This window comes from Artemia franciscana, chromosome 12 (genome assembly GCF_032884065.1).
Source record: "Artemia franciscana chromosome 12, ASM3288406v1, whole genome shotgun sequence".
Lineage (NCBI taxonomy): Eukaryota > Metazoa > Arthropoda > Branchiopoda > Anostraca > Artemiidae > Artemia > Artemia franciscana.
In genome coordinates this window covers 20,134,801-20,161,873 of record NC_088874.1, presented here as the reverse complement: position 1 = coordinate 20,161,873, position 27,073 = coordinate 20,134,801, and the positions used below count along the sequence as shown (strand labels likewise).

The following is a 27,073-nucleotide window of genomic DNA, read 5'->3' as shown; positions in this document are numbered from 1 at the left end:
ATATATATATATATATAGGGTCTTTTGTGCAAGCTGAATTGTGCCCTTATGGAGAAACAAACTTTTCTACCTAGCTAATTTTTGAATTTGTTCCCCTCAACCATAAAAAGAAAAAACAAAATTTTTTACTAAAACTCTGTCAACAGATTGAAAGAGCAAGAACTTGTTGAAAAAGATTGTTTGGCAAGTCGAACATCTTGCTAATATCTTCTTTGAAATTCAATTGACCTGTTCTATCAAAACCTTATAACTATGTCTTTGGGGACGACTTACTCCCCCACAGTCCCCTTGGGAGGGGCCGCAAGTTACAAACTTTGACCAGTGCTTACATATAGTAATGGTTATTTGGAAGTGTACAGATGATTTCAGGGGGATTTTTAGGTTGCGGGGGGGGGGGGGGTTCATAAGAGGGGGATATGTTAGGGGAACTTCTCTTGGAGGAATTTGTCATAGGGGAAGAAAATTTTCATGAAGGGAGCGCAGGATTTTCTAGCATTATTTAAAAAAAAGCAATGAAAAAATAAATATGAAAAAGTTTTTTCAACTGAAAGTAAGGAGCAGCATTAAAACTTAAAACGAACAGAAATTATTACGCATATGACGGGCTCACCTCCTCCTAATATCTCGCTCTTTGCGCTAAATTATTTTTAGTAATTTCAACTATTTATTCTACGGCTTTTTTGATTCAGGGGTCATTTTTAAGAAACTGGGAAAAAATTAAGCTTTAGTGTAAAGAGCGAGGTACTGACGAGGGGATGACCCCCTTCATATACATAATAAAAACATGAGAATACAGAAGTTCGTTACGTAAGCTAATTTGTAAGTTACGTAAATCTTTTACTAATAAAAACATTTGTTAAAAATAAGTTCTAGTTGCCTTTTTAAGTAACCAAAAAATCGGAGGGCAACTAGGCCTCCTCCCCCGCTCCTTTTTTCTCAAAATCATTCGATCAAAACTATGAGAAAGCCATTCAGCCAAAAAAATAAATATGCAAATTTCGTTTTAATTATTCATCTGCGGAGAGCCAAAATCAAAACATGCATTGATTCAAAAACGTTCAGAAATTAAATAAAAAAACAAGTTTTTTTAACGGAAAGTAAGGAGCGGCATTAAAACTTAAAACGAACAGAAATTTCTTCGTATATGAAAGGGGCAGCTTCCTCATCAACGCCCTTTACGCTAAAGTTTTTACTGTTTTAAAAAGTAGAGCTAAGAGAAAGAGTCGAACTTTTGCGTAAAGAGCTGGGCGTTGATGAGGAAGCAGCCCCTTTCATATACGAAGTAATTTCTGTTCGTTTTAAGTTTTAATGTCGCTCCTTACTTTTCGTTAAAAAAACTTGTTTTTTTAATTTAATTATTAGCAATGATCTAGGCATAAAGCAAGTAGTTCGAGAAGCAATTGAAATCAGACTTAAGATTAATAATAATACTTCCTTAAATAGGGATTTAGGAGAATATTCACGCAAATGCTTTATACACAAATTTAATTAAAAATGACCTAACGAAATATTATAAAAAACCAATAGATATTGATACAGAACCTGTCACAAATAGACCTATAAGGTCAACAGCGAAAAAACCTAGGCTGGCATTAAAAACCTGTTTTTAAATCATTTTCTTTCATTTCAATGAATTGGCTCGTTTCATAACGATTTATTTATCAGTCCTGGTTGAACTTCGCTGTGGTAAGGATGCTGGGACAGTTTTGAAAAACTGTTCGTTTTAGTTTTATTGATTTTATCCTCTTGTAAGTTGTTTTTTCTTTTTTTTTTCTTATTTGTATTGCTGAGGACGGCCCTTGGACATAGGGTTGAAATTTCATTCTAATTTGTTTCCCACTTTCTTAAAAAATTCTCTATTGTTCTTCTTGTTTTTGTTGTTAGTGATATATATATATATATATATATATATATATATATATATATATATATATATATATATATATATATATATATATATATATATATATATATCATGAAAAGAGACATCACCAATGCAACAGCAAAATCGCATTAAAAAAAAAAAAAAGAAAAAAAAAAAAAAAGACAGAAGGAGAAAAGGAAGAGATATATATATATATATATATATATATATATATATGTAATTTAGGATTGCTGAATTTGCTTCGTTTTGTGTAATTCTTGATTTGACGCAACAGATTTGGGAACAGCCTTTGCTGCGAGAAAGCCACTTTCTTGCATTCCAGGCAATGGTTTTAACGGGTCCTCTTATCCTCTCTTTGGAAGCAGTTTTAGCCAGCCCGGCAAACCGAATTGTTGAAGGTTTTCAGTGGATGTAAGATGTGCTTTGTTCCGAGATAGTTAGATTGGTTAATTAAAAACCTGGATTACTCTGATTAACATGCTGATTTTCTCAGGTATTTGGTTTTATATACTCACCATATATCTGTTTATTCTTTTGATTTTATTTACGGTTGAAAAACTTATGAATGATAATGCACCAGTAAAAATAAAAAGCAAAGATTGGTAAAATTACATACGGGGAACTTTCTGCTAATTTGAAAAGCAATTACGTGAATGAAACATTCATGAATGGATTAAGAGCCTAAATTATACCCCAGAAAACCTTTTTAATGATCTACCTTCCAATAGGCACTAATCTTTTCTGAGGTTTGATAAAGTCGTGTAAAGCTCAAACCTTCAGAAATAGATCCACAGAACAAAGGAGGGTAAATATATGACTGTCCGGCTATAAATATAAGGGTAAATATAAGGAGCGACCCGACTCAATAGTAACCAAAACTCTAAAAATGGAATTTTGATACCAATAGCTACATAAAAAGAATTGCATTTTAATGCTGATTTTAAATATATAAGTTTCATCAAGTTTAGTTTTACCCATCAACAGTTACGACCCCGAGAAAATTTTAGAAAATAGGGGAAAACACCCCCTAAAAGTCATAGACTCTTAACGAAAATCACACTATCGATTTCAGCGTATCAGAGAACCCTATTGTAGAAGTTTCAAGCTCCTATCAACAAAAAATGTGGAATTTCGTATTTTTTGCCAGAAGGCAGATCACGGATGCGTGTTTATTTATTTGTTTGTTTTTTTGTTTTTTTGTTTCCCAGGGGTGATCGTATCGACCCAGTTGTACTAGAATGTTGCGAGAGAGAGCTTATTCTAACGGAAATGAAAAGTTCTAGTGCCCTTTTTAAGGGACCAAAAAATTGGAGGGCACCTAGATCAAAATTCTGAGATAGCCATTTTATTCAGCGTAGTCGAAAAACCTTATAAATATGTCTTTGGGGACGACTTACTCCCCCACAGTCCCCGTGGGAGGGGCTACAAGTTACAAACTTTGACCAGTGCTTAAATATAGTAATGGTTATTGGGAAGTGTACAGGCGTTTTCAGGGGGATTTTTTGGTTGGGGGAGGGGTTGGGAAGAGGGGGATATGCTGGGGGAACTTTCCATCGAGGAATTTGTCATGAGGGAAGAAAATTTCCATGAAGAGAGTGCAGGATTTACTAGCATTATTTAAAAAAAAAAAAATGAAAAAATAGATATGAAAAAGTTTCTTTCAGCTGGAATTAAGGAGCAGCATTAAAACTTAAAACGAACAGAAATTATTACCCATATGAGGGGCTCACCTTCTCCTAATACCTCGCTCTTTACGCTAAAGTATTTTTAGTAATTTCAACTATTATTCTACGGCTTTTGTGATTCAGGGGTCATTCTTAATGAATTGGGACAAAATTTAAGCTTTAGTGTAAAGAGCGGGGTACTGAAGAGGGGGTGAACCCCATCATATATGTAATAAAAACATGAGAATACAAAAGTTCTTTACGTAAGCTAATTTATAAGTTACGTATATCTTTTACTAATAAAAAGTTTCGTAAAAAATTAAAAGTTCTAGTTGCCTTTTTAATTACCAAAAAATCGGAGGTAACTAGGCTTCCTCCCCCGCTCTTTTTTTCTCAAAATCATTCGATCAAAATTATGAGAAAGCCATTTAGCCAAAAAAAAATATGCAAATTTCGTTTTAATTATTCCTCTGCGGAGAGCCAAAATCAAAACGCATTGATTCAAAAACGTTCAGAAATTAAATTTAAAAAAAAAATAAGTTTTTTTTAACTGAAAGTAAGGAGCGACATTAAAACTTAAAACGAACACAAATTAATTCGTATATGAAAGGGGTTGCTTCCTCATAAACGCCCCGCTCTTTACGCTAAAGTTTTTTACTGTTTTAAAAAGAAGAGTAGAGAGAAAGAGTCAAACTTTAGCGTAAAGAGCGGTGCGTTTATGAGGAAGCAGCCCCTTTCATATACGAAGTAATTTCTGTTCGTTTTAAGTTTTAATGCCGCTCTTTACGCTAAAGTTTTTTTTTACTATTTTAAAAAGAAGAGTAGAGAGAAAGAGTCAAACTTTAGCGTAAAGAGCGGTGCGTTTACGAAGAAGCAGCCCCTTTCATATACGAAGTAATTTCTGTTCGTTTTAAGTTTTAATGTCGCTCCTTACTTTCAGTTAAAAAAAAACTTGTTTTGTTTATTTAATTTATAGTAAGGTTAGATTAAGTAAGGTTAGGTAAGGTCAAAAGGGGCTTAAATTTGAATCTGCGACATAAGCAATTATTATATTCGTAAAGAGCAAAAAAAAGGCATCGAGTGGTATGGTCACTATATTGGTAAGTCGATAATATGGACGGTACTTACCCAAATGATGCCCAAAGAAAGTGATTCGAGTCTTACAAATTTGTTAAATTCTGATTTATACGGTTTTATCATATTAAGCGAAATGTGTTAAAAATAAAAAATCTGAATATGGTTTTGAATCATAATCACATCACTGAAACTGTGCGTTGAAAATGCTGAAAAAAATTTCATTCGAACCAAAATTAAGACATACCACAACCTTATATGATGTTATAAGCTAATCAAACAGTTCTTGGTAAGGAAGTTTAAATAAGGAGCGACCCGGCTCAAAAGCGACCGTAACTCTAAAAAGCAGAATTTTGATAGCATTAGGTAAATTAAAAGAATTGGATTTTTATTCTGATTTTAAATATATAAGTTTCATCAAGTTTAGTCTTACTCATCGAAAGTTACGAGCCTGATAAATTTTGCCTCATTTATTTATTCATCCGATAGCTTGTAAGCTAAAAAGCTTGTAGGGATAGCATACAACATGAAAATAAAAAAACTGGCAACTGCTAGAATATTTAACGAAAATTAATGGTAAACTTATTGTTGACAATATACAGCACTGTAAAAAGAGGTATTTACTAACTCAGTCTGAACACAAGGAACGGTATAAGCAGAGTTTTTTTTTTATCTATTTACAAAAGACATCTCACCTATTTTGGATTTTTCCAGGGGTGATCGTATCGACCAAATGGTCCTAGAATGTTGCGAGAGGGCTCATTGGAACGGAAATTAAAAGCTCTAGTGCCCTTTTTAAGTGACCAAAAATTGGAGCGCAACTAGGCTCCCTCCATCGATCATATTTTTTTTCAAAGTCACCCGATCAAAATTTTGAGATTGCCGTTTTGTTCAGTATAGTCGAAAAATCATGCAGCTATATCTAGCAGGATGACTTAATCCCCCACAGTCCCAGAGGGAAGGGCTAAAAGTTATGATTTTTGCCCATGGTTTACATACAGTATAGATTATTGGGAATCATGCAGACGTTTTCAGAGGAGATTTTGTCATGGGAGGAGGGTTGGGGAAAGGTTTACGTGGGAGGATCTTTCCATGGTGGAATTTTTCATGGGGGAAGAGAATTTTCCATAAAGGGTGCACCGAGTTTCCCAGAACTATTTAAAAAAACGATCAGAATTTAAATGAAAAAACGATTTTTTTCAGCTGGAAGTATGGAGCAACATTAAAACTTTAAACGAACAGATGTTATTAGCCTACGTATATGAGGGTGTGCACCCCCTCAGGTACAACTCTAGTTCGGGATTTGTGAAGGGAAGGGACACGCATGCACGTGTAGAGGTGTAGCATAAATGGGAGACAGTAACAACGGCAATCAAAGGGATAAAATTAACCTTGACCGGCCTGCCCATATAATTGAACCATCTGTCTTGGCTTTTTTCTACAATTGGCGGCCATGACTTTGACTTTTCCCACAACTATTCCCTTTTTTTTAATTCAACACAAACGATATTTTATTCCAAAAATCATTTGGGCTGAACCTTGGCCCACCCTCCATAGCCTGAATCCCCACATTTTTTAAATAATATTGGATGGTCAATAGTGTCAAACGCCTTAATTAAGTCCAAAAATATACCAGCTACCCTAAGCTTTTTATCAAGAGCATCATTAATTGTAGTAGTAATAAATGAAATCGCCATTTCTGTTGTTCTACCCTTCCTGAAACCAAACTGATTTGGATGTAGAAGTTTATGACGCTCCAAATTCTCATAAATTCTAATATTAATACATTTTTCTAAAACTCGTGAAACAACAGGTAATAATGTAAAATTGTAAAATTAAAATTGTTATAGACCAATGTAAAATTGGTCTATAATTCCCCAAATCACTCTTGTTACCACCCTTAAACACAGGAGCTATCCTTGCGATTTTAAGACCATTGGGAACTTCCCTTGCTTAAAACAAGCATTAATAAGGGACGTAAATATATGTGAAATGCTCGGAAACGCGGTCAGCAATTAATCACCTTACTGAAAATTCTCAAATAAAAAAAATTAGGGCATTGACAGCAGTTGCATGTAATGAAATAAAATTCTTTTTGACCTCATGAAAATAGGATTTACAGTTGGGACAGCTTATTGCTTGACACACGCAACCCCAAAATTAGGAAATCAAATTCATCATGTGCGTGTTGAACAATATGCATCCGATAATAATTAATTATACTTGGATACAAATATCAATGATAAAACAAAAATTCGATGGCGCCTCTCTGTATTGCAAGACCACGAGGCCGCAAAACCGCACTAGTTCAACATTTTTTATTATTTTTAAAATTAAATTTGTGTCATTTTATTCATTTATTTTTCAATTATGGTAATTTTACTAGCTAAAAAGTAATAAATCATCATATATATAATTCCCTAATAAATAAGGTCTAGAATACAAAATTCTGAAGGAACTCTGCAAATGAAACTATTCAATGAAAATCGGTACTTGTCTATTATACGAAACACACTCGAGAAGTTAAGTTTCGTGACAACAAAATATGATGAAAAAAGAATACTTTATTACCAAAATTGTAAAGGTCATTTGTAAATTATTAAATTGGGAGCGTCGGCTGATCGTCTCAAAGACAAAGAAAAGTCCATTATTAACGTGATTCTCGAGAACACCGGTTAGTTTTCTTTGACTAGTGATAGAATATAGTACATATATTCTCACATATATTATTACTTGTTACTGTCGTACGTCTACAAAACTGTCAAGTTTTTTTTTTTAGCGCGGCAACATTTTGTAGAAGATGTGTTTTGGTTTTGTATGTAAAGAAAACTAAATAATATTTTTATTACCATGAATGTTCAAATTAAGATTTGGGATTTGCCAAGGACTGAAGAACAGGCAATTACACTTTTACAGGATAAGGGGTTGTTGCTTAAAATAAAACACTGCGTCAAAAGACACACCATGACTTTGTACTCTTACGAGGAGCAACATTTTTGGAAGTGTGACACTGCGTTCTGGGAGCACATTTCCAAGTTGTAGTTTTCATCATTCTGCTAATAAAGTACTCTATTTTCATCATATTTTTTTTGTGTTTTTTTCATTAGCATTAATCAAACTTTACTTCTCGAGTGTGTTTTATATAGTAGAAAATTACTTGAAAATCTACCCATCTTTGGACAACAAACCTTTAAAATGCATCAAAAATCTAAAATTTTGGAAATATTTCAGGTGTGCACTATTAGTATCATGGTTGGAGCGGAAGCTACAACCTAGTAAAGAGCGAACCACAACCCATAATAACGAAAAGTTAAAAAAAATACGTTTTGAAAAAAAACTGTCTAGTGAAAAAATTCCATTTGACACTGACTTAGCAATGGTAACTATTATTTCGGTTCGTCTTAAAAGTAAAAGTTTATTGCGAAAAGAAATTTATGGTGATTCCGAAAAAAAAGTCTGAAACCCCTCGAAAATGGTGTCATATCAAAATAAAATATGTACCATTGGAATTAACATGATCGATAACTTTTTACAGTGAAATTACACTCCCCCTCTTTGAACATCAAAAATCACTTTTGTATCGGTAGCACTTATGTCTCCCTTTTTTATTCTTTTTTTTTCAGCGGGCTACCACAACATCATAGAGATATGCTTAATAGCTCTTTCAAAAGCTATTTTTCATATCTACATGCTTTTTATAAATTCCGCCATCTGCAAGTGCCATAAGGCGCTAAAATGACACTTTTTGTGTCATCTTTGAAGGGTTGGGCTAGCGGGCAACCATAACATCATATACAGATTTTATATAGCTCCTATAAAAGATATAGCTCTTACGTTTGTTTTCCGTATAAAATCTACCATCTGCAAGTTCCAAATGGCACTATTGGTCCCATGTCTCAAGTGGAATAGCTGGGGCTAGTGGGTATCCAGAAGTTCTTAGAGAGATGTTTAATGGCTCATTTGAAAACTGTTCCTCATATCTACGTGCTTTTATCAGTTCTACTATCCGTAAGTGCCATATAGCGCTAAAAACAATACTTTTGGTGCCACTTCTTAAGTTGAAAAGTGTGGAAGTATAAAGGGGAACCATTGTAATAGTTATGGTCCAAAACCGTTAACTGGAGATTCACAAGAACCCCTCTCGTATACTCCCCCTCCCAGCCCCCTTGGTATGTTTCATCAGTCCGTTGGGAGAATTCACTGTGAAATCTTTAAGACGGTCAGCCGACATTGGGGCTCGCAAAATGATTTTTAAATATCGAATGTTCTTATGAGGAAGAAATTCATAGAGAAATAAATAATTGAATTACAAAATTACAAATGACTATTCTTTGACGTACCCCTCCCCTCCTGCTTTTCGCAATAGTTGAGCTTCGTCAAATATAGTTTAATGCTTTCACTCTTTGTAATAGAAGCTTTTATTAACTCAATGTTTTATAATAGCAAATTGCAAATTTATTTACTGAATAAGGTTCAATAACTATGCTTTTGATGATGATATAGCTCTCCATAGTCTTTGGGAAAAGTTTTGTAAGCTACACAAATTGGTCCCACAATAACAAATAGATTACATTCGATCATCAGCCGCCGTAGTTCAGTACCTAGCGCGTTAGACTTTGAATCAGAATGGCAAGGGTTCATTTCCTTAATCAGGCATTTTTATTTCAATCATGGTTTTCTGCCTTATATATGATTATTTTTCAGCTAATTCACTATTTTTTTTATTTTTTTTGTGAATTGTGAAATGTTTCATACACTATTTTTGGAACAAATTCCGCCCAGACCCCAACCCCTTGCCACTTAGGGGCTGGAGAAGTGTAGGCATATGGTTCAGGAACCACTCAAAGTTGCATCTTCAAAGAAGGATTACTTATTGTTATATTTATTTATTCATATTATTTCCTTTTTTTACTATTTAATAGACAGAATAAAACTATTTGTAATGTAGATAGAAAAATCATAGCACTAAGAACCTATTAGCATTTTTTTCTGTGATATTTTCTGGTTGTCAGGTTACTTCCAAACTTTTTCTTATTTACTGCTATTCAACACCTGTATGTCTGATGTTTTTGGTGTTTATTAGGGTGAAGGGGGGGGGGGGGTGTTTAGTGAAATAAGTTAGACATACCAAAATTTTGCTTAGACTTTGAAAACCTTAAAAATCTTCTTTAGAAAAATAGTTAATCTTTCCTAGCTGTCGATGTTTCCCAACTTCAAAAATCGTGTGCACCATTTTGTGTAGCATGGATTTCTCGGAATTATTTGGAAAACGATCAGAAATTAAATAATTTTTCTTTTCAACTGAAAGTAAGAAGCGACATTAAAACTTAAAACGAACAGAAATTAATCCGTATATGAGGGTGCTCCCCCCCTAAAAAAAATTAAAAGGCCATTATAGTGCAGCTTCTGCATTAAATTTAAATTAAAAACAGGAAAGGATTAATTTAAAATAACAAAATTATTTGAGGGAAGTAAAGAGTGAAGTTGAAACTTAAAACGAACAAAAATTATTGCTTCATAGTCTATCTGACATATATCAATAAAGCTAGTACAAATAAACCGAATAATCATACTTCCCTTTGTTTGTAGGATTATAGAAAACTAGCGCTTTACTGAAAACACAAAATAATATAGGAGAAACCGTTTTTTACTGCACAGCGATTTTTACGGCCACTTTTTACAGCATACAAATAAAGCATTTTTTTAGTAATACTCAAGTGCATTTCTTACAATTTAAGGTTGTTTATTACTCACTATTGGTATTATAGCTGGTGAGACCAAAATGTTACCTGATAAATCAGTCCAGTATTTCTATGTGCTGTTCAGTGAATTTGCAATTATAAAAAAAGTATTTATTTTTATGCTTATGTTTTTAAGATAGTTTTAATTGTATACTGAAGTTTATTGATATCACAGCTGGTGTAAGACTATGAAAAGCTTTATAGATTAGTTGGTTGTTGTCAGACCACGTACTCACTTTCAACTAATAGATCAACATTCTTGATTTTTGTACTTGGTTTCTGTGTTTTCAGTAAAGCCATAGTTTTTCATAATCCTAGAAACATAGGGAAATATGATTATTTGTTTTGTTTGTAATACCTTCATTGACATATGAAAGATAGACTGTGAAACAAAAATTTTGTTTGTTTTAAATTTCAACTTAGCTCTTTACTTCCCTCAAAAACTTTTTTTTTAATTAATGGAAGTAAAGAGTAACACTAAACTTCAAAATGAGAAGAATTTAATCTGTTTTTGAGAGAGACTGCCCCTTCCTCATCGACATCTCCCATTTATGGTCACAGAAACTTTGGAGGGTGCTCATTAGACAAAAAATTGAGATTTCTAGTCCTTCTTTATAAGTTGGATGTGATTAGAAACCAACCAGCCGCGGTGGGGGGAAGGTGGTATCCAACAGAGCGTTTTCCGAGGAGGGGGGGGTTAAGCACTGGCTTCCAAAGGTTTATTGGTTCCTATTGCATTTATTCAAAACCATTCAAATGATATGGGTACAACCAGGGCAACTGCCCCAGGCACCACAGCTGGGGTGGGGGGCTGCTGCCCACTTGGATCAAAATTTTTACTTTTATTAAACTTTTTTGATTATATTTGAGTATGGAATGGGTTTTTTAATTCTATTTTCAGCATATTTGGATTTCCAGGAAAAAATTTCTATGGAGGGGGGATTTCTGGAGCGATCAGAAAAAAATTAGCTTTTAAATAGAAGAATAGTTTTTCTACTTAAGAAGTAATATCAAAAGTGATAAACATCACGTAGATATGAGCAATAGCTTTCAAATGAGTTATTAAACGTCCTTATAAAAATTTTGGGTAGCCCAATAGTCCCAGTTTTTCCATTTGAGACATGGCGCCAAAGGCACCGTTTTTAGTGCCCTTTCGAACTTGCTGATGGTGGAGTTTATAATAAGGTCATAGATATGAGCTTTTGAAAATCTTTCTAAGAAACCTGCGATACCAATACGGCCAATAATAATACGCCCATACCGACATAGTGAGAAGCCCTTTCCCCTGGGACTATGGAGGGCTATATCATGACAAAAACAAAATATATTAGACCTTTGAACTAAGTTGAACAAAATGGATGTCTCAAAATTTTGATTGGATGACTTTGGGGGGAGGGGGCCTTTAGGGAAGGGAGGCTAGTTGCCTCTGATTTTTGTCACTTAAAAAGGGCATTACCAAGTTGACTTTCCGTTCAAATTAGCTATTACACATCTCTCCAGGATAGGGGATGTTTACTTCTTTTTCGAAAATCATGCAAATTTTCTCTTGCTCTTAACTTTTGATGGGTAACAGTAAAAATAAATTTTATGATTTATAATTAATAGTGAATTCTTGATAAATTTACATGTTGGGAATTAGCATCATAAGACAATTCTTTTGATGTGTCTATTAATATCAAAATTCTCTTTTTTTGAGTTTTGGTTGCTATTGAGTTGAGGCAACCGTCGGCTCCCTTCTATTAGATCTATTAGATCTCTATGAAGATTAGCATCTTTATATTTCTCTATAGCCGTCAACGAAGCAAGTCAAGCCTTAATAAAACAACCTCATTAGGCATCGACTTCCGTATGTCAAATTCGACCAGCCTGTTTGTCAAAGTTGCGATAGATAAAGGATTTTGAAGAAATTTGACGGAACCATTCAAAAACCAAAGGAGAGACATAACACTTTCTTATGTAGTAAAAAAGTCATTATCTCGTTTAAAATAATATATAAAAACTATTAATCCCCCCCGAGCATTGTTGGCTTTATAAGCCGCAATTTGACCAACAAAAAAGCTGTTGGTGTCAACAGAGGTCGTTTTCAAGAAAAAACTAAAAAAGGAAGTTGTTGAAAAAATCAAATGACATAAACAAAATCCGGTTTGTACGTTTAATTTAGACAACTAAGCTGTTTCAAATTATGTGTCATTCAAATTTTCATTTATTTCTACCATATTGAAATAGAGGTTTTAAGAAATTAGAGTGCGAAAAAAACCTTTACCTTTTTTTTAATGGTATTTATGGAAAAAAAAATACTTTATGCATATTTTTGGTCAGGTTTAGGAGTATAGCCATGTAATTTCTCACAAAGAAATACCAATTCCTGAGAAAGATATTGAGCATTGTTTAAGATAAGGAATATAGCAATAGATCAAGATAGAGTAGATCTCTATTAAAGCTTGAATTTTATGTAGTTTATCTACATAATGTTTATCTTAAATATCTTTTTTTAGTTATTCCATGGTTGGATCGTATTAGATGTCAGCTATGCTTAGTTCAGGCACCGTGAATATCAGGAAGGGCTCATGACAAATTTCATTGTTTTAAATTGGGAATTGAAAGGAAACTCCCTATTCTACCATGCATATCCTACCATATTCTACCATGAATAGTACTGACCGTTCTTGAAATTTTCAAAATTCCTATAAAAGTGAACATTAAGGCAATATAGTAGTAAAATAATGAAGGCTAGTTAAGATTTATATTAAGTACATATTTCTTTTCGATGAATTATTATTAATGCAATGATCTGGATGGCAAATACTACTACTAATAACTCACTGCAGCACCAAGGCGCCTGAGGCCAACACAGCCACGCACGCTCTTCTTTGGAAAAAGGCAGGACTCCAGCGGGAATGGTTTGCAGGATAGGACGAGTGTTTTAATAAGTCTACAATTATCAAATTTTCCTTAAGGGTTTGCTAGCCAAGGTGATAAGGAATTCGGCCTATCCCCCTTTCACAAAAATGAGTAAAAAATAGCTCGATTCAGGTGTCAAGTTGCACATTTTCTCAAGATTGTGTGACAGCAATCCCATAATTGCATAGTTTTATTTTTGAGCAGTAGGAATTGAGGGATCACTCAGCCATATGGAAAACTTGGTCATGGGCTTCTTACCTATTCTTTTTCCTGAATTAAATATTTCATGGTAACAAGGGGTGGATCCAGGATTTTCCTTAGGGGGGGGGCGCATAATAGGTTGCTTCAATAAACTGGCGAACAAAGAAATACCCGCAATCAAAAGGGAACCTCGACAATTCTGTGTTGTCGGTTGGTAGTAGAAATGGTCGTAAATTTAATATAAAATCTGGTGAGGGTTAAAGTTAAAATAAATCTGTTGAAATCAAAGTGATATAAAACTATTGATACAAAAATGGTAAGTTATAAAAACCACCCCGCCATGAAAAAAAAAATAAAATAAAAAGCTGTTCACTATCGATAAAAAATATAAAATTTAATTTTTTTTGCAAAATTTTTGCCTTTGCACTTCTGATCACTGTAGCGAGTGAGTTAAGCTTTTTATTGTAAAAAAAAAAAAAATAATAATTGGTCTTGAGCCATCTTTTGGGGTCATGCACTCTTTGTGACAATTCGTATAGGTCAAACCATTTAGCATGTCGCCCAACTTTGTGGCATCGCTTAGTAACTATAATTGTAATGAAGAGTGGGAAATGAGGATAAAGATACAACTTGTATATTCGTAAAAGATATATTAAACGTTAAATACTAGTTCTTTTAGGGGGGAACAAAAAAACAGAACGAAAAGATAGAAATGTATAGAATAAATTTTAAACGAGGGTTTTAAGTATAGGCTATAAAACATTAATTAATCATTGGTTCTTTTTAAAAATAATCACACTGGCAACTTTGACGAAATCTCAAAAATTTACTAATCAAAATTTTACTTTCATAAGAAGGTAGTGTATCTTTCCAAAATTACAGAATTTACAATTTTATAAGAAAAAGTCTATTTCTCTGTTTCCACTCCTGTTTTATTTATTTATTACACGGTCGATGTCCCTCAATATTTCGGCGAACATTTATAACGGCTAGTCTTGTCAGTATAGAGTCCTGTCAATTTAGAGTTATTCGTTAGTATTTCCTCTTCTATTAATCCTAAAATATTCAAATAAAGACCAAAATCGTCAGAAAAATAGAAACTCTATTAAAGATGCGTATATGAATGTGCTTCAAACTAAGTATATGAGTCAAAATACAGATAATTATGTGTTGGTTATCTTTGTATTTGATAGGAATAGATTGGTGATTTAAATTCTCAGGGTTTCAAGCTGTGGACATTACTAATTATTTTTTTTTAATCTTGATATTTTCAGATATTCAATTCAAATGTTTAAATCTTGATGTGTCTGTTGAGCACAAAAATACAAATTTGACTTGATTTAGCATTAAGTAAGAGAATTGTCCTTTACAAATTTTGATTTATAAATAATTAATCGTGGAAAAATGTTTGGACGACATGTATCAAAATAAGTATAAAAATCCTTATCAGTATATATAGCAGTTTGGACAATTTTATGGACAAACATATTCAACCTCTATAAAGAAACATAACTTTATTTTGTGACTGATTGGTATTGAGAAGGTGAGAAATTCTGAAGTAATATTGCAGTTGTATTCTGTTTCCGTGGTTAACTCAAGTTGTGTGAATTTTATCTTTTTACAATTTTTTTATTTTTAAATGTTTGAAAAATATCAATACCATTCCATTGATTCAAACTGAGAATTCAAAGACCGATCTATACCAGCTAGATAAAAAATAAATAAAAACATAATTATTTGCCTTCTTTAATAAACAGTTTCTCGAAAATCTATTCTTCTTAAATGATTACTGCAACCTTTGAAGGAGTATTTTGCCTCATATACTTAGTTTTAAGTATATATTAAATAAAAAAAAACACTTCTTTTTTTATTTAATTTCTGAACGTTTTTGAATCAATGCATGTTTTGATTTTGGCTCTCCGTAGAGGAATAATTAAAATGAAATTTGCATATTTGTTTTTTTTTTTAGCTAAATGGCTTTCTCATAGTTTTGATCGAATGATTTTGAAAAAAAAGAGCGGGGGAGGAAGCCTAGTAGCCCTCCGATTTTTTGGTTTCTTAAAAAGGCAACTAGAACTTTTAATTTTTTATAAATGTTTTTATTAGCAAAAGATATACGTAACTTATAAATTAACTTACGTAACGAACTTTTGTATTTTCATGTTTTTATTACATATATGACGGGGTTCACCCCCTCGTCAGTACTTCGCTCTTTGCACTAAACCTTAAATTTTGTCCCAATTCATTAAAAATGACCCCTGAATCACACAAGCCGTAGAATAAATAGTTGAAATTGCTAAAAATACTTTAGCGTAAAGAGCGAGGCATCGGGAGGAGGTAAGCCCCTCATATGTGTAATAATTTCTGCTCGTTTTTTGTTTTAATGCTGCTCCTTACTTCCAGTTGAAAAATCTTTTTCATATTTATTTTTTCATTGTTTTTCAAATAATGCTAGAATATCCTGCGCTCCCTTCATGGAAATTTTCTTCTTCCATGGCAAATTCCTCTATGGAAAGTTCCCCCAACACATCACTCTCTTCTCAACCCCTCCTCCCAACCAAAAAATCCCCTGAAAACGTCTCTACACTTCCCAACAACCATTACTATATGCAAGCACTGGTCAAAGTTTGTAACTTGTAGCCCCTCCCACGGGGACTTTGGGGGAGTAAGTCGTCTTGTGTGGCAGACCGCACGAAGTAACTAAAACCTTGTTTCAAGCTTCTTTGCAAAAAGAAACAGTCTTAATAACTAAAAACTTATTAAAAACTAAACTATTAAAAACCAATTACAAAAAATAACTGTTATCCCAAACCAGAGCAAGCGAACCCAACCACAAATCCACCACTACGTTAGGGGGGGGGCGCACCTTGGATCCGCTACTGGTGGTAACGAACTATAAGTAAGGAGCGACTTGGGCAAATAGCAACCGAAACTCTAAAAAAAATCTATTTTGAAAACAATTAACCTACCAGAAGAAATGGTTTTTATTTCTGATTCCAATGTAAAGAATTAATTAAATTTAACGTTAGTCGTCAAATGCCATAAGACTGAGAAAATTTGCCCGGTTTTCAAAAAGGGGATAAACACCCTCAAAATTGAAATCATATCATTAGATTCAAAATATTAGAAAACTTTACTGCAGAGGCTTCAAGCTTCTATCTACAAAAATGTGGAATTTTGCCTTTTTTCAGAAGAAAGGTCACGAATGCGTGTTTATTTGATTCTTTTCTCCCCCAAGGGTTATCGTATAATATTCTGAGATAGTCAATTAATTTAAAAGTATGAATACTATAAATTGAGCTTCCCAATTGCAGAGGCAACAATGCCTTACGGTGGCGTATACGTTTCTGGAAAGTCACGAAGTCCATGCAAGAGAAATTGTTAATATAAACGTATATCTTAATGCTTCATTTAACTAGGTTGATTTGTTTGATTCTTAATTAAAGTATGTTTAATCAATTAATGTATGGTGACGTATAATTGAGCGTCAGTTATTATGAGGGAGGGGCGGTGGGTCATTATGGAGGCGGGGCAGGGGTACGTTAGATAGCCTACCAGAAAGGGTGAAATGTAATTCTTAATTTGTTTAATTATCCATGAGCATTCAGATAAATATAGAAAAGGTTACGGGATGGGGAGAGTGGGAATTAATTTCTCATCTCTCTTTGTTTAGACTAAACCTGAATAAGCGTGCTGGGGGTGATACCCTCCTTCTTATTGCAGAAAAATGTATCCGACATTATTTTAAAGCTTCATTTAACTAAACTAAATTACTATATATTTTAAAAAATTATATACAGTTATCTCTAAGCCTGTAGGAGCTATTATGAAGGCGGGGCTTGCGGGTCATTTTATAGATGGGGGGAGGGCTGACAATATAAAGACCTTTATGACTACATAAAGAACATTTAGGCCCGGGTCCTCCCCAAAATCTTGAAATTCCATGTTCTCCAAATGACTATTTATTTCAATTTGTTTTTCCATTCTTTCATGCCTGGTTGAATCCTAAAAAAATTAGTTCAACAAATTTTAGCCCGAGGAATGTTTAACCAAGGTAAAATTGCTTTTGGCGAAACGCAGCCCAGAGTAACCAAGTGCTTCCAGTAACCGAACCAATGCTATGACTTGCAAAGGCGTAGCAAGGTTTTTCAGCACCCGAGAACTACTTCACTTTTGCCCACCCCCACTATCAGTACGATAACGTAAGAAAACAAAATAGTAAAAAAAAACAACTCAGTGTCCATTCTTTCATAGACTGGGCCCAAGGACAACCGCCCCCCTTGACCCCTAGCTACACCATTGATGACTTGGCACCTTCATTTGGTCGTATATTACGCTATTCAGTAAACTAAACAAACTAAACAAAGTCATTTTTCAATTGAAAGTAAGGGGCAACATTAAAACTTAAAACGAACAGAAATTATTCGGTATATGAGGAGGGCTGTCTCCTCCTCAACCATTGATCGGTATGCTAAAGCTTTCCAGTGATCTAAAACAGCTTCTAATTCCAATTCAATGACCGACTTGTTTCAGCAGTTGTATTTAAAGAATTAGGACAAAGAGTAAAAGTTTAGTGTAAAGAACGAGGGGTTGAGGAGGAAACAGCCGTTACATACGAATGATTTTTGTAGTTTTAAGTCTTACATTGCTCCTTGCTTTCAGTCGAAAAAAAAAACTAGTTTATTTTATTTATGATCGTTTTTCAAATCACACCCAGATCTAAATGATCTATGGGGTTAGTGCCCGACATTAAATCTTGGTTAGGCCTGGGTATGATTTGAAAAATGATCATAAAGTAGCGTTTCAAGTTTCAATGTTACGTTAAGTACCTATTTCCACACACAATTTTAGGAGAATTTGAAATGGCCCGGAAGTTCTCAAAATGGACTTCTTTAAGATGGAATAACGCAAAAACACAATTGAACAAAAGCTTGCGTCAAACAAATTGTATCATAAAAATTGCACTGACAAATAAGAACCTTCAAAACTCTTGCAACTACCTCTTGTGGTCGCAATTTTTTGCTAATATACTCAGTTTTCTGTATATATCATCCAATCTGTCATTCCTAACCACAACACACATATTTATAATATTTATGTTCTGTTCCTCACTTTTAACAGTAACTGCAGATTATCTAATATTCTTTGTGGTTTTCGACGCATAATATGGGATTGCACAATTATGTTAGGCTAACGAGCCTACATTACGTTGTTCAATATAACAGCTATATCACTATAATTAAATGTGTGTGTTTGTTTTTTTACGTAAAATAAAGTTTATTTATTCGACTACTTAATGTCAAGGATTTTATGATATAAATCTAGTTGAAAACCGTATGCGTATGCAATTAGAGGTAGAAGTGTATAGGACAGAGGAGGGCCCTGTGATGTTTTACTCTTGAAATTTCTAAAATTTATGTTTTTAGACAATTTTTAAATAGGCTACTACATCCGTTTTTTATAATCTGACGAAGCTAGTTCCTATAAAATCTCTGACATACGTGTAAAACAGTTCTTGGTAACGCACTGTAAGTAAGGAGCGATGCGGATCAAGAGTAACCAAAACTCTAAAAAACGAGATATTGATCCAAATAGATATATAAAGAATCGGCTTATTATACTGATTCCAAATATATAAGTTTCATTAAATTTAGTGTTACTCGTCAAAGGCTATGAACCTGAAAAAATTTGCCTGATTTTCGAAAAGGATGGAAACAACCCCTAAAAGTCAAAGAATCTTAATGAAAATCACACCACTGGATTTAACATATCAGAAAACCCCTCAGCAGAGGTTTCAAGCTCCTATCTCCAAAAATGTAGAATTTTCTATTTTGCCCGAAGAAAGATAACGGATGCGTTATCTTTTGTTGTTGTTTTTTTCATAGATGTGATCGTATCCACCCAGTGGTCATAGAATATTATGAGAGGGTTTATTCAAACAGCAATTAAAATTAATAGTGTCCTCTTTAAGTGACCAAAAATATTGGAGCGACCCCTGTGCCAATTTTTTCCAAAATTACCCTATCAAAATTTGAAATAGCCATTTTGCTCCGAATAGTTGAAAGATCCAATAACTATGGCTTTGGAGATAAAATGACCCCCACTATCCCTGGGTAGATGTCTAAGTTATACAATTTCCCCATTGTTTATGTATAGTATTTGTTATTGTGAAGTATGCATATATTTTTCTGGTGAGGGGAGAGGCGAATATTCTGCTGGGGGGGGGATTTTCCAAGGAACTAATTTTAAATGGGTAGGGAACTTTCCAGGGGCTGAACTTCTCAGGTAAGTCTGTATCCAGGTGTGGGAGGACCCCCCCCCCCAAATGTTTGTTCGACTCATAAAAACGTAACAAAATGAATATAAATATGTCTTTGATGTTTTTAAACCTTTTTTGGTAGAACCCCTCGGAAAAAATCTTCTTGTAGCCCCCGTCTCCCCCCAAAAAAAATCCTGGATATGGCCCTGTTCTCAGGGGAAATTTTTTACTGAGGGAGTTTGCCAGAATTCTTATATGAATTTTTTTTATGTCTTGCTTTCTCTTTGCCGACTCAATCTTACGCGTGGAGATGTTAAGGGTAATTGTCCAGGGTAAATCTTAACTGGGACTGAATGTCTAGAGGATATTTGCGTGGAAGGGTTTTTCTGCAGAGCTAGTGTCAGATTTCCTTGCATTATTTTAAAACAATCAGAAATTAAATAAAAAAACAAGTTTTTTAACTGAAAGTAAGGAGCAACATTAAAACTTAAAATGAACACAAATTATTACATATATTAGGGGTGTTGCCCCTCCGAACATCTTTTAGTTTCTACTTTCGGTTGGAAAACTTTTTTTTTAATCAGCTCAAAAGAAAGATGAATCTGGCTGTTTTTTCATGACTATTGACTGGTTTTGCACAATTTGTTTGTTGTTGTTTTTCTGACGGAGGATATGCCTTTATTTCCTATTATTTTGAAGCATTGGTTGAACTCTTTCTATTATTTTTTATTTACCATTTGAAAATTGGGTACTTGTATATTCTCCAGAACACATTCAAGAAGTGAAATTGGGTTAATCTTAATGAAATATACCAAAACATAATGGGAATATAATACTTCAGTAACTACTTTAAGGAAACTACAACAAAGAATTATGGAAAGCAGGCCAACCAGAACACACTATGTTAAATACCTAACCTAGCCACCTCTGTATACTAAATATCTAATTAAAGTATACCTGCCTCATAGTTTGTTGTCCAAAAGGATAAGCTAATTGTAACCAAATACGAGAGAAAAACCGGTTTTACTCAAACCAAATAAAGCAAACTTCTATTGTGTGTTCTGGATAATACACAAGTACCGAAAATTGAGTTGTTGACCACCAAGTCGAATCAAATCCATAAGAGCCGAGAAAAGTGACATAAAATACGCACCCAAACTTTTGCTTGTATTTGCCAACTAACTGCAAGGCAGGGGAAAATATTACTTTTTTGGGTTTGCTTACGTTTTGATGATATTTTGTGCGGGTTATTGATTACATTGGAGTATAAATTTATCTAAATTGGCTTATAGAAAACCAGTTTGTTCTCAATATTCTTTTTTAAGTATTCAAATCTGGAGATACACAGAGAGGCTTGGAAGACCTGCTCCCCATTCTAGTTTCAAAATTTCTTCCGAGTTGATCTTAGTTTGTAGTATTTTTTATATTTTCCAATAGTTTTTGCTGATTCTTTGTTTGTGTCACTCCAAAATAAATTACCGTTCATGTCACGGACGAGATACATTAACAAAAGAATAAAAATTAATTCACATTTATTTATTTCGATGGGGAAGAGTGGCAAAACTGAAAAACCACAAACTATTTCAGTCTTCATTTAGTCTTGCAAGTGCGAACACCTGTTTCGATTCACTGGATTTTAAACGAACAGAAATTACATCGTATATGAAAGGGCCTGCTTCCTCATCAACGCCCCGCTCTTTACGCTAAAGTTCGACTCTTTCTCTCAACTCTTCTTTTTAAAACAGTAAAAAACTTTAGCGTAAAGAGCGGGGCGTTGATGAGGAAGCAGCCCCTTTCGTATACGAAGTAATTTCTGTTCGTTTTAAGTTTTAATGTCGCTCATTACTTTCAGTTGAAAAACTTGTTTTTTTTTATTTAATGTCTGAACGTTTTTGAATCAATCCATGTTTTAATTTTGGCTCTCCGCAGAGGAGGAATAATTAAAACGAAATTTGCATTTTTTTTTTAGGCTAAATGGCTTTCTTCTAATTTTGATCGAACGATTTTTAGAAAAAAGAGCGGGGGAGGAAGCCTAGTTGCCCTCCAATTTTTTGGTTAATTAAAAAGGCAACTAGAACTTTTAATTTTTTACGAATCTTTTTATTAGTAAAAGATATACGTAACTTATAAACTAGTTTACGTAAAGAACTTTTTATTCTCATGTTTTTATTACATATATGAGAGGGTTTCCCCCTCGTCAATACCTCCATCTTTACATTAAATCTTAAATTTTGTCCCATTTCATTGAGAATGACGCCTGAATCGCAAAAGCCGTAGAATAAATAGTTGACATTACTAAAAATACTTAAGCGTAAAGAGCAAGGCATTAGGAGGAGGTGAGCCCCTCATATGGGTAATAATTTCTGTTTGTTTTAAATCTCAATGCTGCTCCTTCCTTGAAGCTGAAAAAAACTTTTTCATATTTATTTTTTCATTATTTTTCTTTAAATAATGCTAGTAAATCCTGCGCTCCCTTCATGGAAATTTTCTTCCCCAATGACAAATTCCTCCACGGAAAGTTCCCCGAGCATATCCCCCTCTTCTCAACCCCTCCCGCAACCCAAAAATCCTCCTGAAAACGCCTGTACACTTCCCAATAACCATTACTATATGTAAGCACTGGTCAAGGTTTGTAACTTGTAGCCCCTCCCACGGGACTGTGGGGGAGTAAGTCGTCCCCAAAGACATAGTTTTAAGGTCTTTCGACTACGTTGAATAAAATGGCTATCTCAGAATTTCGATCCGTTGACTTTGGTAAAATAATTAGCGTGAGAGGGGGCCTAGGTGCCCTCCAATTTTTTGGTCACTTAAAAAGGGCACTAGAACTTTTCATTTCCGTGAGAATGAGCCCTCTCGCAATATTCTAGGACAATTGGGTCGATACGATCACCCCTGGGAAAAAAAAAACAAAAAAAAACAAAAAAAAAAACAAACAAACAAATAAACACGCATCCGTGATCTGCCTTCTGGCAAAAAAAATACAAAATTCCACATTTTTGTAGATAGGAGCTTGAAACTTCTACAATAGGGTTCTCTGATACACTGAATCTGATGGTGTAATTTTCGTTATGATTCTATGACTTTTAGGGGGTGTTTTCCTCTATTTTCTAAAATAATGCAAATTTTCTCAGGCTCGTAACTTTTTATGGGTAAGACTAAACTTGATGAAACCTTATATATTTAAAATCAGCATTAAAATGCAATTTTTTTGTTGTAGGTATTGGTATCAAAATTCCATTTTTTAGAGTTTTTGTTACTATTGAGCCGGGTCGCTCCTTAGGCTACTGCAGTTCGTTACCACGAACTGTTTGATATACTTTTTTATTTTAAACCTGCATTAATTCAGTGATTTAAACTCGGATTATTTCAGTGACCATAGATAATTTTTGACTTCATATAATTAAGAAGCGTGCTGGGAACAAGCAGAAGAGGGGAAGGAGCCTCCCGCAAGCGACGTATTGTACCGGCCGGTAGTGTAAAAAAAAAGGTAAAAGATACGGCATTAGACTTTACAGTCCGTACCGGCGGTGCTGATCTCCGTTTCTTGGCCCTTTAGCCAGGAAATGCAATGGGGGGTTGGAAAGTTTGAGGCCGGTAGTGAGTTACCCGTAAATTGCGGGGAATAGTTGAGGCTGTCCTTACACTTCCCTTGTTCCTAGGGTCCTTCATTCATTGTGAATCATCATTGTGAGATAATTTATTCTGAATTAACTGACGCTTGATTACGAGCTTGGCTCGCCCCTGCACTGATTTTCGGACTGGTTACTGCGGCCTGAATAGCAGCGAAAATAGATAAAAATAATATCGTTTGGAATGCGGTATTGAACTTTGTGTCGAGGTCAATGCTCGCTGGAATAAAATACCAGCTGATTGTAAGCCGTGCTGTGGAATTCTTCAGTAGAGATGACATTCTAAGTGCAAAAGAACTGTTGCTGTTAAAATCTGGTCTACTGGACCCCTTTCGCAAGTCTCTGAAAGACGATGAAAATGTTTTGGATATAGCCAGATTCTTTGTCAAGTCAGCAAAGGACCTAGTGCTTTGCCTACCTTCGTTATTTTTGAACCTACAGAAGTCCCGGCTTGTATGGAGGAGATAAATTCATGTATAACTACTAAAGTAAACGACATGTGTCGTCGTTTTGACGGTTTTATGGAACGTATTAACAAAGGTGAGTTCCACGTTTCTACCCATACCAGCCCCTCTAGTGAACTTTACGCTCCGCAAAAGCTGTCATATTCCGTCGTTGTAAAAAACCTCCACCCTTGAAAACACCACTGGAACGAAAGAACTTAATCGAATCTGCATATGGCGAAGCTCTAGACGCCACCAAAATTGAACTAAGAATATGCTAAGATTAACCTTACATTCAATAGAGAAAAATCGGACGTGGTTCTGTTCAATTGGGTTGAAACTCGAGCAGGATTTACTATTAATCTCGACGGCGCGCCAGTTTCCCCAAAATCACAAATGAAGTATTTAGGCCTTCCTATCGGTGACACTCTTAAAGCAACTAGATGGTTCTTGATCGTTCATTTCCAACGTCGAACAGCAACTGCATACGGAAGCTTGGTAGCAAACAAACTTCGACTCAACTGCAAATTGCTAGCGAAACTTTACAATGCTTCTGCACTCCCGAATTTCCTATACCTTGCACCTTTTTGGCGTACGTTTACGATAACCGAGACGAAGGAGCTTCGGCGAATCTATTTCCGATATGCCGAATACCTGCTTGCCCTTCCACCATGGTCAAGCAACTCCTAGGTCAATAAAAGATACGGCATCATAGACCCGAATGCTTCTATCAGAAAAAATCATAGAAGCTTATAATAGTACAATTGGTCGGCACCCATTGAGCGCTATTTTGATTCAATGAATGTTTTGCTTTTGTATGTTTTAAGTGTTTTTAAGTAAGGTGAAGTGTTGCAAAGTTTTTTGTTTAGTCTTTTAGGTCATTTTCTTTTTCTTTTCATCTTTTCTTTTATTCACATTATACTCCGTTTTTCATGTGTATTATAACGGGTTATAAATAAATTCAATTCAATTCAATTTTTAGGGAAATTAGTTGCAAAAACAGACTAAGAATAATTCAACTATCTTCAAAATAAAATTAGAAGAGTAGAGACAATTCAGATGGCTTGTGAACGGTTAAGTTAGTCTGCTGCTGGTCTTCGTGTTGCTTGTACAGCCTTTTAGCTTCGCAAAAAGCATCCAACAAAAACAAACTAAGAATAATTCAACTATCTTCAAAATAAGATTAGAAGAGTAGAGACAATTCAGATGGCTTGTCAACGGTTAAGTTAGTCTGCTGCTGGTCTTCGTGTTGCTTGTACAGCCTTTTAGCTTCGCAAAAAGCATCCAACAAAAACAAACTAAGAATAATTCATTTATCTTCAAAATAAAATCAGAAAAGTAGAGACAATTTAGATGGCTTGTGAACGGTTAAGTTAGTCTGTTGCTGGTCTTCGTGTTGCTTGTACGGCCTTTTAGCATCGCAAAAAGCATTCAACAAATTTTAAGCTAGGATGGAAACCAAATTATTTGTAAATATGTGCCATGAATGTTTAAAAAAAAATTCTTTCATTGGGAGCCATATGAGACTATTCAAAGCCTGATTCTATATGGTCGGTATACCTGCATCTAAAATATCAAGGCTTTTCACTTTGCAAAAGTACATTTTTTGGGAACTCTAGAACATGACATTTGTATACATTTGAATATGCATTGAAAACAAGAGCTAAGAGCTCATATGGCACTTATGACGAGGTTGGAAGAGCCGAGAGCCAAGAGCTCATATGGTATGAGCTCTGACAAAATTCTAAGAATCAATAGATTGCTTTAAAAAGAAAATCAGAAGCTTAATGCCGGTCGGGATTTAAAACAAGTGCTCTGAGTCATGAGGTCCTTCTAAATATCAAAATTTATTAAGATCCGATCACCCACTCGTAAGTTAAAAATACATCGATTTTTCTAATTTTCCTCTCCCTTCATACCCCTTCATGGTCGAATCGGAATCCCTTCATGGTCGAATCGGAGAAAACGACTTTATCAAGTCAATTTGTGCAGCTGCCTGACACACCTACCAATTTTCATCGTCCTAGCACGTCCAGAAGCACCAAACTCGCCAAAGCACTGAACCCACCCCCTAACTCCCCCAAGAGAGCGGATCCAGTCCGGTTACGTCAATCACGTATCTACAACATTTATAAGCGTTTTCCAAGATTTCTGTTTTCCCGCTCCAACTCCCTCCAATGTCAACAGATCTGGTCGGGATTTGAAATAAGAGCTCTGAGACATGAGTTCCTTCTAAATATCTATTTTCATTAAGATTCGGTCACCCATTCTTAAGTTAAAATACCTCAATTTTTCTAATTTTTCCAAATTAACAACCCCCAGCTCCCCTAAAGAGAACGGATCCGTTCCAATTATGTCAATTATATATCTACAACTTGTGCTTATTCTTCCCATCAAGTTTCATCCCGATCTCTCCACTATAAGCGATTTCCAAGATCTCTGGTTTCCCCCTCCAGCTCCCTAGAATGTCACCAGATCTGGTCAGGATTTAAAATGAGAGTTCTAAAGCACAAGATCCTTCTAAAGATCAAATTTCATTAAGATCTGATCACCCGTTCGTAAGTTAAGATACTTCATTTTTTCTAATTTTTCCGAATTACCATCCCCCCCAACTCCACCAAAGAGAGCGTATCCGGTCCAGTTATTTCCGTCACAAATCTTGGACTTGTGCTTATTCTTCCCATCAAGTTTCATCCTGATCTCTCCGCTTTAAGCGTTTTCCCTGATTTCCGCCCCCCCCCCCCAAATGACGCTGGATCCGGTCGGGATTTAAAATAAGAGATCTGAGTTACGAGGTCCTTTTAAATATGAAATCTCATTAAAACCCAATCTCTCCTTCGTAAGTTAAAAATACCTTATTTTTTCTAATTTTTTAGAATTAACCTTCCCCCCTAACTCCCCCAAAGAGAGCGGATCTGTTCCAGTTATGTCAATCACGCATCTAGGACTTATACTTATTTTCCACCAAGTTTCATCCCGATCCCTCCAGTCTAAGCGTTTTCCAAGATTTTAGGTTCCCTCAAACTCCCCCCCCCCCAATGTCACCGGATCCGGTCGAAATTTAAAATAAGAGCTCTGAGACATGATATCCTTCCAAATATCATATTTCATTAAGATCCGGTCACTCCTTCGTAAGTTAACACCTCATTTTTTCTAATTTTTCAGAATTAACCCTCCCCCCAACTCCCCCTAAAAGAGCAGGTCCGTTCCGGTTACGTCAATCACGTATCTAGGACTTGTGATTATTTTTACCACCAAGTTTCATCCCGATGCCTC

General features: G+C 34.8%; 1 protein-coding gene across 3 annotated transcripts in view; it reads left to right on the top strand.

Annotated features, from left to right (window-relative positions):
* Positions 1 to 1,659: 1,659 nt before the first annotated feature.
* Positions 1,660 to 27,073, top strand: part of LOC136033822 (SEC14 domain and spectrin repeat-containing protein 1-B-like) — a 128,501-nt gene continuing 103,087 nt past the window's right edge. For 2 of the 3 annotated variants that reach the window (XM_065714750.1, XM_065714748.1), the window contains exon 1: positions 2,191 to 2,378. The gene's annotated coding sequence lies outside the window, so the exon portion shown is untranslated. Of the gene's footprint in view, positions 1,749 to 2,190; positions 2,379 to 27,073 lie in introns of those variants that run through there. The other variant, XM_065714749.1, reaches the window with a different exon arrangement.